General features: G+C 43.4%; 1 long non-coding RNA gene across 2 annotated transcripts; it reads left to right on the top strand.

Annotated features, from left to right (window-relative positions):
* Positions 1-3,854: 3,854 nt before the first annotated feature.
* Positions 3,855-10,784, top strand: LOC127507842 (uncharacterized). Of its 2 annotated transcripts, none has more exons than XR_007928476.1 (3): positions 3,855-4,188; positions 9,622-9,852; positions 9,998-10,784. It is a non-coding gene; the product is annotated as an uncharacterized LOC127507842 (long non-coding RNA). The 2 variants fall into 2 exon arrangements; XR_007928475.1 differs by lacking the exon at positions 3,855-4,188 and adding an exon at positions 9,275-9,535.
* The last annotated feature ends 2,302 nt before the right edge of the window (positions 10,785-13,086 follow it).

The raw sequence follows: 13,086 nt of genomic DNA, 5'->3' as shown, positions 1-13,086 counted from the left end.
TGATTACCATGTTGCTAACATGTTTTTAGCAAGATGTTAACATGATTAACATGTTGCTACCATGTTTTTAACAAGATGCTAACATTATTAGCATGTTGCTAGCATGATGGTAACACGATTAGCATGTTGCTAGCATGATGCTAACATTATTAGCATGTTGCTAGCATGATGCTAACACGATTAGCATGTTGCTAGCATGATGCTAACACGATTAGCATTTGTTAGCATGATGCTAACACGATTAGCATGTTGCTAATGTGATTTTGGAAAGATGCTAACATGATTAGCATGTTTGCTAGCATGATGCTAACATGATTAGCATGCTACTAGCATGATGCTAACTCAATTAGTATGCTACTAGCATGATGCTAACACATTTTTACTTGTTTGTGTCATGTATAAAACCTAAGCTAATTGCTATTAGCAAGTAGCTATTCACTGCTAGCATGTGTAACATGTTGCAAGTCCAGTTTGCTAGCATGAGTCAAAAAGAACCAACCGCCATGTCTCTACGATGTTCTGATGCAGAGATATAGGTCTTTCAAAACGGTTGCTAGGGTACTCTGTTTGGTTGCTAGGGAGTGGCTTGGCAGCTGCCAATGATGATACTCCAAAGGCTGCTTGCCAATATAAACCAACCCCCATGTCTCTACGATGTTCTGATACAGAGAAATAGGCCTTGCAAAATGGTTGCTAGGGTACTCTATTTGGTTGCTAGGGAGTGGCTTAGCAGCTGCCAATGATGATACTCCAAAGCTGCTTGCTAGTATGAATGATATAAACCAACCGCCATGCCTCTATGATATTCAGATTTGAAGATATCCCTCTATGCTTTGGGTTGCTAGGGTGCTCTAAATGGTTGCTAGGGCGTGGCTATGAAGTCTTGAAGGTGATTCGTGACTGGCCGTATGCTGCTCCGAGTTAAATGAGCCCACCCTCATGTTTCTATGACACTTCCATCCAAAGATATTCCTTTGATCTTTTTCAATGGAAGTCTATGGAACTTGTTGCTATGGTGCTCTATATGGTTGCTAGGGCGTGGCTTGATAGCGTCACAATGATCCTGAGAGACTGATTGGTTGCCTGAGTAAAATGAGCCCACCCCCTTGTTTCTATGACACTGTGATCCAGAGTTATGTTCAATACAAAATCCCTATGTAATTTACCATAGTAGGAAAAACACACTGTTTCATGGGCACGGCTTCACCATAGTAAGTCTATGGGGCCACTTTGGGCAGCTCTTGCGCCCCAGGGGTACAACTTACACCCCATTTTGAGGTATGGTCTGACAGAGACTGTCAGCCTCTTCAAACGTGGTAACCCACATGTTTCTACGAAATTCTTGTTAGGAGCTATGACTCGTCAAAGTTCGTCGCAATGTTAAGTCAATGGGATTTTTCGGCTACTTTTTCGTCCGCCGGGCGAACATCGTACACCCAATCGCTTATAAAAGTCATAGCACACCTCTCCTCAATGAGCCGGTCGATTTGACACCTCATTCATGGGTCTAGGACAAAAACTGCGGGACAAGTTACGCGCCGAAGTTTTGTCCAGAAGAAGAAGAACTAGAATGTACATTTCCTGAAGAAAATGTGAATGGTGCTTGCAGTGGCAAAACTCGGCACTCTTGATTAGCATGATGCTAACATGATTAGCATGTTGCTAACATGTTTTTACTAAGATGCTAACATGATTAGCATGTTGCTAGCATGATGCTAGCATAATTACCATGTTGCTAACATGTTTTTAGCAAGATGCTAACATGATTAACATGTTGCTAGCATGTTTTTAACAAGATGCTAACATTATTAGCATGTTGCGAGCATGATGGTAGCATGATTAGCATTTTGCTAGCATGATGCTAACACGATTAGCATGTTGCTAATGTGATTTTGGCAAGATGCTAACATGATTAGCATGTTTGCTATCATGATGCTAACGTGATTAGCATGCTACTAGCATGATGCTAACTCAATTAGTATGCTACTAGCATGATGCTAACACATTTTTACTTGTTTGTGTCATGTATAAAACCTAAGCTAATTGCTATTAGCACGTAGCTATTCACTGCTAGCATGTGTAGCATGTTGCAAGTCCAGTTTGCTAGCATGAGTAAAAAAGAACCAACCGCCATGTCTCTACAATGTTCTGATGCAGAGATATAGGTCTTTCAAAACGGTTGCTAGGGTACTCTGTTTGGTTGCTAGGGAGTGGCTTGGCAGCTGCCAATGATGATACTCCAAAGGCTGCTTGCCAATATAAACCAACCCCCATGTCTCTACGATGTTCTGATACAGAGAAATAGGCCTTGCAAAACGGTTGCTAGGGTTCTCTATTTGGTTGCTAGGGAGTGGCTTAGCAGCTGCCAGTGATGATACTCCAAAGCTGCTTGCTAGTATGAATGATATAAACCAACCCCCATGCCTCTATGATATTCAGATTTGAAGATATCCCTCTATGCTTTGGGTTGCTAGGGTGCTCTAAATGGTTGCTAGGGCGTGGCTATGAAGTCTTGAAGGGGATTCGTGATTGGTCGTATGCTGCCCCGAATTAAATGAGCCCACCCTCATGTTTCTAAGACACTTCCATCCAAAGATATTCCTTTGATCTTTTTCAATGGAAGTCTATGGAACTTGTTGCTATGGTGCTCTATATGGTTGCTAGGGCGTGGCTTGATAGCTTCAAAATGATCCTGAGAGACTGATTGGTTGCCTGAGTAAAATGAGCCCACCCCCTTGTCTCTATGACACTGTGATCCAGAGTTATGTTCAATACAAAATCCCTATGTAATTTCCCATAGTAGGAAAAACACACTGTTTCATGGGCAAGGCTTCACCATAGTAAGTCTATGGGGCAAATTTGGGCAGCTCTTGCGCCCCAGGGGTACAACTTACACCCCATTTTGAGGTATGGTCTGACAGAGACTGTCAGCCTCTTCAAACGTGGTAACCCACATGTTTCTACGAAATTCTTGTTAGGAGCTATGACTCGTCAAAGTTCGTCGCAATGTTAAGTCAATGGGATTTTTCGGCTACTTTTTCGCCCACCGGGCGAACATCGTACACCCGATCGCTTATAAAAGTCATAGCACACCTCTCCTCAATGAGCCGGTCGATTTGACACCTCATTCATGGGTCTAGGACAAAAACTGCGGGACAAGTTACGCGCCGAAGTTTTGTCCAGAAGAAGAAGAATAATAACTAGAATGTACATTTCCTGAAGAAAATGTGAACGGTGCTTGCAGTGGCAAAACTCGGCACTCGGTTGCTAGGGTGCTGTAATTGGTTTCTAGGGCGTGGCTATGAAGTTGCTATGTCACTACTTATTGGCTGCTTGATAGGCCGAGTCAAAAGAGCCCAGCCCCAAGTCTCTATGACCTTCTGATCCAAAGATATGATCTCAGAGATTTTGTGGCAATGTTAAGTCTATGGGACTTTTTTCAGCCGATTTTTCGTACGCTGTGCGAACATCGTACACCCGATTGCTTAGAAAAGTCATAGCACACCTCTCCTCAATAAACCGGTCGATTTGACACCTCATTCATCGGTCTACGACAAACGGTGCGGGACGAGTTACACGCCAAAGTTTTGTTCAGGTGAATAGTAATTACAATACTAGAATGTACATTTCCTGAAGAAAATGTGAATGGTGCTTGCAGTGGCAAAATTGAAACTCGGTTGCTAGGTGGTTGCTAAGGCGTGACTATGAAGTTAAGTCAAGTCACTACTTGTTGGCTTCTTGATAGACTGATTCAGCTGAGCCCAACACCAAGTCTCTATGATCTTTCGATCCAAAGTTATGATCTCACAGATTTTTTGCCCATGTTAAGTCTATGGGACTTTTTTAGGCCGATTTTTAGTCTGCTGGGCGAACATCGTACATCCGATTGCTTAGAAAAGTCATAGCACACCTCTCCTCACTTAGCTGGTCGATTTGACACCTCATTCATGGGTCTACGACAAAAGGTGCGGGACAAGTAGCGTGCCGAAGTTTTGTCCAGGTGAATAGTAATTATAATACTAGAATGTACATTTCCTGAAGAAAATGTGAATGGTGCTTGCAGTGGCAAAACTCGGCACTCGGTTGCTAGGGTGTTTCTAGGCAATTGCTAAGGTGTTCTGGGTGGTTGCTAGTCGGTTGCTATGGTAACCTGGGTGGTTGCTAGGGTGTTGCTAGGCAGTTGCTAAGGTACTTGGGGTGGTTGCTAAGTTGTTGCTAGGCGGTTGCTAGGGTGTTCTGGGTGGTTGCTAGGCGGTTGCTATGGTAACCTGGGTGGTTGCTAGGGTGTTGCTAGGCAGTTGCTAAGGTACTTGGGGTGGTTGCTAAGGTGTTGCTAGGCGGTTGCTAGGGTGTTCTGGGTGGTTGCTAGGCGGTTGCTATGGTAACCTGGGTGGTTGCTAGGGTGTTGCTAGGCAGTTGCTAAGGTACTTGGGGCAGTTGCTACGGTGTTGCTAGGCGGTTGCTAGGGTGTTCTGGGTGGTTGCTAGGCGGTTGCTATGGTAACCTGGGTGGTTGCTAGGGTGTTGCTAGGCAGTTGGTTAGGTACTTGGGGCTGTTGCTACGGTGTTGCTAGGCGGTTGCTAGGGTGTTATGGGTGGTTGCTAGGCAGTTGCTATGGTAACCTGGGTGGTTGCTATGATGTTACTAGGTGGTTGGTAGTTGTCACAGATGGTTACTTTAGTGTTTTTATAGAGTTCTTAGCATGTTCTTAGCCCACTTTAGCACTTAGCTAATCACTATTAGCATGTAGCTATTCACTGCTAGCATGTGTAGCATGTTGGAAGTCCAGTTTGCTAGCATGAGGCAAAAGAGCCAACCGCCATGTCTCTGCGATGCTCTGTTGCAGAGAAATAGGCCTTGCAAAACGGTTGCTAGGGTACTCTATTTGGTTGCTAGGGAGTGGCTTGGCAGCTGCCAATGATGATACTTCAAAGGCTGCTTGCCAATATAAACCAACCCCCATGTCTCTACGATGTTCTGATACAGAGAAATAGGCCTTGCAAAATGGTTGCTAGGGTACTCTATTTGGTTGCTAGGGAGTGGCTTAGCAGCTGAGAGTGATGATACTCCAAAGCTGCTTGCTAGTATGAATGATATAAACCAACCCCCATGCCTCTATGATATTCAGATTTGAAGATATCCCTCTATGCTTTGGGTTGCTAGGGTGCTCTAAATGGTTGCTAGGGCGTGGCTATGAAGTCTTGAAGGTGATTCGTGATTGGCCGTTTGCTGTCCCGAGTCAAATGAGCCCACCCTCATGTTCCTATGACACTTCTATCCAAAGGAATATCTTTGATCTTTTTGAATGGAAGTCTATGGAACTTGTTGCTATGGTGCTCTATATGGTTGCTAGGGCGTGGCTTGATAGCTTCACAATGATCCTGAGAGACTGATTGGTTGCCTCAGTAAAATGAGCCCACCCCCTTGTCTCTATGACACTGTGATCCAGAGTTATGTTCAATACAAAATCCCTATATAATTTCCCATAGTAGGAAAAACACACTGTTTTATGGGCACGGCTTCACCATAGTAAGTCTATGGGGCCACTTTGGGCAGCTCTTGCACCCCAGGGGTACAACTTACACCCCATTTTGAGGTATGGTCTGACAGAGACTGTCAGCCTCTTCAAACGTGGTAACCCACATGTTTCTACGAAATTCTTGTTAGGAGCTATGACTCGTCAAAGTTCGTCGCAATGTTAAGTCAATGGGATTTTTCGGCTACTTTTTCGCCCGCCGGGCGAACATCGTACACCCAATCGCTTATAAAAGTCATAGCACACCTCTCCTCAATGAGCCGGTCGATTTGACACCTCATTCATGGGTCTAGGACAAAAACTGCGGGACAAGTTACGCGCCGAAGTTTTGTCCAGAAGAAGAAGAAGAATAATAATAATAACTAGAATGTACATTTCCTGAAGAAAATGTGAATGGTGCTTGCAGTGGCAATACTCGGCACTCTTGATTAGCATGATGCTAACATAATTAGCATGTTGTTAGCATGTTTTTAGCAAGATGCTAACATGATTAGCATGTTGCTAGCATGATGCTAGCATTCTTGCCATGTTGCTAACATGTTTTTAGCAAGATGGTAACATGATTAACATGTTGCTAGCATGTTTTTAACAAGATGCTAACATTATTAGCATGTTGCTAGCATGATGGTAACACGATTAGCATGTTGCTAGGATGATGCTAACACAATTAGCATGTTGCTAGCATGATGCTAACACAATTAGCATGTTGCTTGCATGATGCTAACACAATTAGCATGTTGCTAACATGATGCTAACACAATTAGCATGTTGCTAGCATGATGCTAACAGGATTAGCATGTTGCTAATGTGATTTTGGCAAGATGCTAACATGATTAGCATGTTTGCTAGCATGATGCTAACGTGATTAGCATGCTACTAGCATGATGCTAACTCAATTAGTATGCTACTAGCATGATGCTAACACATTTTTACTTGTTTGTGTCATGTATAAAACCTAAGCTAATTGCTATTAGCACGTAGCTATTCACTGCTAGCATGTGTAGCATGTTGCAAGTCCAGTTTGCTAGCATGAGTAAAAAAGAACCAACCGCCATGTCTCTACAATGTTCTGATGCAGAGATATAGGTCTTTCAAAACGGTTGCTAGGGTACTCTGTTTGGTTGCTAGGGAGTGGCTTGGCAGCTGCCAATGATGATACTCCAAAGGTTGCTTGCCAATATAAACCAACCCCCATGTCTCTACGATGTTCTGATACAGAGAAATAGGCCTTGCAAAATGGTTGCTAGGGTACTCTATTTGGTTGCTAGGGAGTGGCTTAGCAGCTGCCAGTGATGATACTCCAAAGCTGCTTGCTAGTATGAATGATATAAACCAACCACCATGCCTCTATGATATTCAGATTTGAAGATATCCCTCTATGCTTTGGGTTGCTAGGGTGCTCTAAATGGTTGCTAGGGCGTGGCTATGAAGTCTTGAAGGTGACTCGTGACTGGCCGTATGCTGCACCGAGTTAAATGAGCCCACCCTCATGTTTCTATGACACTTCCATCCAAAGATATTCCTTTGATCTTTTTCAATGGAAGTCTATGGAACTTGTTGCTATGGTGCTCTATATGGTTGCTAGGGCGTGGCTTGATAGCTTCACAATGATCCTGAGAGACTGATTGGTTGCCTGAGTAAAATGAGCCCACCCCCTTGTCTCTATGACACTGTGATCCAGAGTTATGTTCAATACAAAATCCCTATGTAATTTCCCATAGTAGGAAAAACACACTGTTTTATGGGCACGGCTTCACCATAGTAAGTCTATGGGGCCACTTTGGGCAGCTCTTGTGCCCCAGGGGTACAACTTACACCCCATTTTGAGGTATGGTCTGACAGAGACTGTCAGCCTCTTCAAACGTGGTAACCCACATGTTTCTACGAAATTCTTGTTAGGAGCTATGACTCGTCAAAGTTCGTCGCAATGTTAAGTCAATGGGATTTTTCGGCTACTTTTTCGTCCGCCGGGCGAACATCGTACACCCAATCGCTTATAAAAGTCATAGCACACCTCTCCTCAATGAGCCGGTCGATTTGACACCTCATTCATGGGTCTAGGACAAAAACTGCGGGACAAGTTACGCGCCGAAGTTTTGTCCAGAAGAAGAAGAATAATAATAATAATAATAAGTATGCAGGAGAACAATAATGATGCTTTGCCTTTGGCAAGCACCATTAACTAGAATGTACATTTCCTGAAGAAAATGTGAATGGTGCTTGCAGTGGCAAAATTCGGCACTCGGTTGCTAGGGGGCTGTAATTGGTTGCTAGGGCGTGGCTATGAAGTTGCTATGTCACTTCTTATTGGCTGCTTGATAGGCCGAGTCAAAAGAGCCCAACACCAAGTCTCTATGACCTTCTGATCCAAAAATATGATCTCACAGATTTTGTCCCAATGTTAAGTCTATGGGACTTTTTTCAGCTGATTTTTTGTCCGCTGGGCAAACTTCGTACACCCGATCGCTTAGAAAAGTCATAGCACACCTCTCCTCAATAAGCCGGTCGATATGACACCTCATTTATGGGTCTACGACAAACGGTGCGGGACGAGTTACGCGCCAAACTTTTCTCCAGGTGAATAGTAATTACAATACTAGAATGTACATTTCCTGAAGAAAATGTGAATGGTGCTTGCAGTGGCAAAATTCGGCACTCGGTTGCTAGGGGGCTGTAATTGGTTGCTAGGGCGTGGCTATGAAGTTGCTATGTCACTTCTTATTGGCTGCTTGATAGGCCGAGTCAAAAGAGCCCAACACCAAGTCTCTATGACCTTCTGATCCAAAAATATGATCTCACAGATTTTGTCCCAATGTTAAGTCTATGGGACTTTTTTCAGCTGATTTTTTGTCCGCTGGGCAAACTTCGTACACCCGATCGCTTAGAAAAGTCATAGCACACCTCTCCTCAATAAGCCGGTCGATATGACACCTCATTTATGGGTCTACGACAAACGGTGCGGGACGAGTTACGCGCCAAACTTTTCTCCAGGTGAATAGTAATTACAATACTAGAATGTACATTTCCTGAAGAAAATGTGAATGGTGCTTGCAGTGGCAAAATTCGGCACTCGGTTGCTAGGGGGCTGTAATTGGTTGCTAGGGCGTGGCTATGAAGTTGCTATGTCACTTCTTATTGGCTGCTTGATAGGCCGAGTCAAAAGAGCCCAACACCAAGTCTCTATGACCTTCTGATCCAAAAATATGATCTCACAGATTTTGTCCCAATGTTAAGTCTATGGGACTTTTTTCAGCTGATTTTTTGTCCGCTGGGCAAACTTCGTACACCCGATCGCTTAGAAAAGTCATAGCACACCTCTCCTCAATAAGCCGGTCGATATGACACCTCATTTATGGGTCTACGACAAACGGTGCGGGACGAGTTACGCGCCAAACTTTTCTCCAGGTGAATAGTAATTACAATACTAGAATGTACATTTCCTGAAGAAAATGTGAATGGTGCTTGCAGTGGCAAAATTCGCCACTAGGTTGCTAGGGTGCTGTAATTGGTTGCTAGGGCGTGGCTATGAAGTTGCTGTGTCACTACCTATTGGCTGGCCGAGTCAAAAGAGCCCAGCCCCAAGTCTCTATGACCTTCTGATCCAAAGATATGATCTCACACCTTTTGTGGCAATGTTAAGTCTATGGGACTTTTTTTCAGCCGATTTTTGTACGCTGTGCGAACATCGTACACCCGATTGCTTAGAAAAGTCATAGCACACCTCTCCTCAATAAACCGGTCGATTTGACACCTCATTCATCGGTCTACGACAAACGGTGCGGGACGAGTTACGCGCCAAAGTTTTGTCCAGGTGAATAGTAATTACAATACTAGAATGTACATTTCCTGAAGAAAATGTGAATGGTGCTTGCAGTGGCAAAACTCGGCACTCGGTTGCTAGGGTGTTTCTAGGCAATTGCTAAGGTGTTCTGGGTGGTTGCTAGTCGGTTGCTATGGTAACCTGGGTGGTTGCTAGGGTGTTGCTAGGCAGTTGCTAAGGTACTTGGGGTGGTTGCTAAGTTGTTGCTAGGCGGTTGCTATGGTAACCTGGGTGGTTGCTAGGGTGTTGCTAGGCAGTTGCTAAGGTACTTGGGGTGGTTGCTAAGGTGTTGCTAGGCGGTTGCTAGGGTGTTCTGGGTGGTTGCTAGGCGGTTGCTATGGTAACCTGGGTGGTTGCTAGGGTGTTGCTAGGCAGTTGCTAAGGTACTTGGGGCAGTTGCTACGGTGTTGCTAGGCGGTTGCTAGGGTGTTCTGGGTGGTTGCTAGGCGGTTGCTATGGTAACCTGGGTGGTTGCTAGGGTGTTGCTAGGCAGTTGGTTAGGTACTTGGGGCTGTTGCTACGGTGTTGCTAGGCGGTTGCTAGGGTGTTATGGGTGGGTTGCTAGGCAGTTGCTATGGTAACCTGGGTGGTTGCTATGATGTTACTAGGTGGTTGGTAGTTGTCACAGATGGTTACTTTAGGTGTTTTTATAGAGTTCTTAGCATGTTCTTAGCCCACTTTAGCACTTAGCTAATCACTATTAGCATGTAGCTATTCACTGCTAGCATGTGTAGCATGTTGGAAGTCCAGTTTGCTAGCATGAGGCAAAAAGAGCCAACCGCCATGTCTCTGCGATGCTCTGTTGCAGAGAAATAGGCCTTGCAAAACGGTTGCTAGGGTACTCTATTTGGTTGCTAGGGAGTGGCTTGGCAGCTGCCAATGATGATACTTCAAAGGCTGCTTGCCAATATAAACCAACCCCCATGTCTCTACGATGTTCTGATACAGAGAAATAGGCCTTGCAAAATGGTTGCTAGGGTACTCTATTTGGTTGCTAGGGAGTGGCTTAGCAGCTGAGAGTGATGATACTCCAAAGCTGCTTGCTAGTATGAATGATATAAACCAACCCCCATGCCTCTATGATATTCAGATTTGAAGATATCCCTCTATGCTTTGGGTTGCTAGGGTGCTCTAAATGGTTGCTAGGGCGTGGCTATGAAGTCTTGAAGGTGATTCGTGATTGGCCGTTTGCTGTCCCGAGTCAAATGAGCCCACCCTCATGTTCCTATGACACTTCTATCCAAAGGAATATCTTTGATCTTTTTGAATGGAAGTCTATGGAACTTGTTGCTATGGTGCTCTATATGGTTGCTAGGGCGTGGCTTGATAGCTTCACAATGATCCTGAGAGACTGATTGGTTGCCTCAGTAAAATGAGCCCACCCCCTTGTCTCTATGACACTGTGATCCAGAGTTATGTTCAATACAAAATCCCTATTTAATTTCCCATAGTAGGAAAAACACACTGTTTTATGGGCACGGCTTCACCATAGTAAGTCTATGGGGCCACTTTGGGCAGCTCTTGCACCCCAGGGGTACAACTTACACCCCATTTTGAGGTATGGACTGACAGAGACTGTCAGCCTCTTCAAACGTGGTAACCCACATGTTTCTACGAAATTCTTGTTAGGAGCTATGACTCGTCAAAGTTCGTCGCAATGTTAAGTCAATGGGATTTTTCGGCTACTTTTTCGCCCGCCGGGCGAACATCGTACACCCAATCGCTTATAAAAGTCATAGCACACCTCTCCTCAATGAGCCCGGGTCGATTTGACACCTCATTCATTGGGTCTAGGACAAAAACTGCGGGACAAGTTACGCGCCGAAGTTTTTGTCCAGAAGAAGAAGAGAATAATAATAATAATAATAAGTATGCAGGAGAACAATAATGATGCTTTGCCTTTGGCAAGCACCATTAATAATAATATAAGTATGCAGGAGAACAATAATGATGCTTTGCCTTTGGCAAGCACCATTAATTATTAAAATTAATAATCAAAATTAATAAGCAATTTAATAAATGTTTATTGTTTAATTATTATTCATTAAACTTATTAATGAATGTTCATTTATTAAACATTAATAAATGTTAATTTCCAACATACTTTGGGTTCATTTTAAGCAAGAAATACAGTCATTTTTAAACAATAGTTGAGTTAAATAAAACTACCAGCAGGTTGGGCAAACATTTAACCCAACCGCTGGGTTAAAACAACCCAATCGCTGGGTTAAAACAGCAAATTTTGCTGGGTTAAAACAACCAATTTGCTGGGTTAAAACACCCATTCACTGGGTTAAAAAACCCATTCGCTGGGTTAAAACAACCAATTCACTGGGTTAAAACAGCCAATTACGGGGTTAAAACAACCAATTCACTGGGTTAAAACAGCCAATTACGGGGTTAAAACAACCAATTCGCTGGGTTAAAACAACCAATTCACTAGGTTAAAACAACCAATTTGCTGGGTTAAAACAACCAATTCACTGGGTTAAAACAACCAATTCACTGGGTTAAACAACCAATTTGCTGGGTTAAAACAACCAATTTGCTGGTTTAAAAACAACCCAATTCGCTGGGTTAAATCAACCCAAACACTGGGTTTGTCCATTTTCAAACAAACTTTGATTTGGTTGTTTTTATCCCAGCATTTTTTAGAGGGTGACTTGCGGGTGAGTGAATGATGACGAGTTTGCATCTATAATAGCATGCATTGTTCAATAATGTTCAAAATAAACCATGGTTTTTAAATTAGAAGTTTGGCCCAAATGTACCCAGAACTGGATTGTCGCCTGGAAGCCTTCAGTACAAATCCGAACGGCAACAGCTTGATGAATGATCCTTCAAGGATCATAATCTAGCATAATTAAAACATAATGCAATATGTTGTTTTCCACCGTTAGTTTTCACCTCTTCCTTGCGGCACCTGAATCGACCCGTGACATGTTACAATTAGCGGGATTTGACGCACGGCGTGGCATCTGTGAGGTGAGCGGCTTTAGTCACGCTGCAGTTACTATGGTGAAGTGCTATTTTCTCTCCGAGCCAAAAGCCACCCATTTGCTGGAATACACAAGAATGCTTTTACCTTCTGCTTATACATTAGTGCCATTAGATAGAAAAATCGCAGCGAGAACAGAAAGCCCTTTTTCCTGCATGCGCTCCTTTTGTCTGCCTGTTGCTATGACAACACATCATGCCAAACAATACGGAGACTTGGGAAGATGGGTCACCGAGGAGCGTTTGGATTTGTGCCGATTACGGCACTCAACATCTGAGTTAGAGATCTTGAGTCAGTCTCCTCTGCTCTCCACCGCAAAAATAACATGACGTTTCTCTACAGCAGACATTTATCTCTGAGAGTGTTTTATACTTCAAGATGGAATGACAGATAAAATGCTATCTCTATCTCAATTCCAGATACGTGATATAAAATCAAGACAGACGAAACATGGTCAGAAATATGCAGAACACAGAAGATGCTGGGGTTTAAAAGACAATTAATATTCAGTAGCCTAATAATATCATCGATTTAACGTCACTTACTACTTCTGATGAGAACAAAACAAACTGAATTGAGCTGTATAATGTTGCAACATCAACACTGTTATTGAACTGAATTGAATCAACAATGAACTAAACTGAAGTGTATAATGGCATTGTTGTCTTCTGTAGAGCTGCTTTATTGCTGAATTGAATTCATTTTTCATTCATTTTCATTAATAGTTGATTA

Source organism: Ctenopharyngodon idella, chromosome 24 (assembly GCF_019924925.1).
Source record: "Ctenopharyngodon idella isolate HZGC_01 chromosome 24, HZGC01, whole genome shotgun sequence".
NCBI lineage: Eukaryota > Metazoa > Chordata > Actinopteri > Cypriniformes > Xenocyprididae > Ctenopharyngodon > Ctenopharyngodon idella.
The sequence above is the reverse complement of the archived record's forward strand: the minus strand, read 5'-3'. Positions and strand labels throughout refer to the sequence as shown.